Below are 1093 nucleotides of genomic sequence, written 5' to 3' on the forward strand. Positions count from 1 at the left end.
GTCCTGGGCAGTGAAGGAAGAGTGGCAACTGCCTATGGGTGGGGATATCAGTTCCACTGTTGCCATCTGTGGGCTCATGGGCTCTGGATATCCAAATCTCCGTCCTCGTCAATTGTGTAACCCCCCCACACGTGTCAGACACCGCCCCTGTATGCGTCTTGTTTGTCTTGTCTGTTTACCTATCCAACCTACCTCCCCAGCTGTACAGACTACCTTCATCTGACATACCACTCTCACCTGGAAAAAAAAAAAGGGCACTTTGCACCCACAAAAAAATTACGCCCAAAACATAGCTGCCCATTCCGCACATATGTCTACCAGACATGGAAACTATCAATTACAATTGGCTGTACAACAAGTATTACTGTTGTCCTTACACCTCTCTCAGGGGTGGAAGGTATCAAATGTCACACCAAATTACAAACATATGCACAGCTGTTGCTGATGAAGAAATGGGCAGCTATGGGCCTTACCTACATCCCTCCTGTAAAACCCAAGCTTGTTTCCCTACTGTCTTACCCTCTTTGTGACCCCTTTTTCACCACTTTCCTGTCTCCCCATTTTCATTTCTTTCAAAGAAAATAGCGCGGGTGTGCGCAAGAGTAAGCACGTTTAAGCGGTTGTAAGCAGGTGTGCGCTTGTGTGCGCAGAGCTGAATGCCAGTGCGCATGCGTGAGCTCCGCGCAAACCAGCGTTAACCCGGTTACAACTGCTTAAAAGGGCCTTAGTCACTTTGATTGACAGGTCTTGTAGTCAGTTCAGAAGCAAAATAAAATCCCACTGGCAGTCCCAAACCCAGTACCTTGGAAACAGTAGTCTGCATGACTTACCACTAAGCCATGACTCTTATACAAGAACATTGTGCTAAAATAATGTAATAGTAGGAATGAATGTAAAGGGAATATAGATGTGTAGTACACAAAGCATGCCATTTAGAATTACTATCAAAACTGGTGGATTTCCATAATAGTAGTGTGTGAACAGAAACAGCCATGCTAGTTGGTAGCTAGTAGGTAATAATGTCACTATAGCACCTTGCAAGCCACACACATACTCACAGCAGGATAATCACTGCCCATACCCCACAACCTCT

Source organism: Protopterus annectens, chromosome 4.part0 (genome assembly GCF_019279795.1).
Source record: "Protopterus annectens isolate FY-2018-M chromosome 4.part0, PAN1.0, whole genome shotgun sequence".
Classification (NCBI taxonomy): Eukaryota; Metazoa; Chordata; order Ceratodontiformes; family Protopteridae; genus Protopterus; species Protopterus annectens.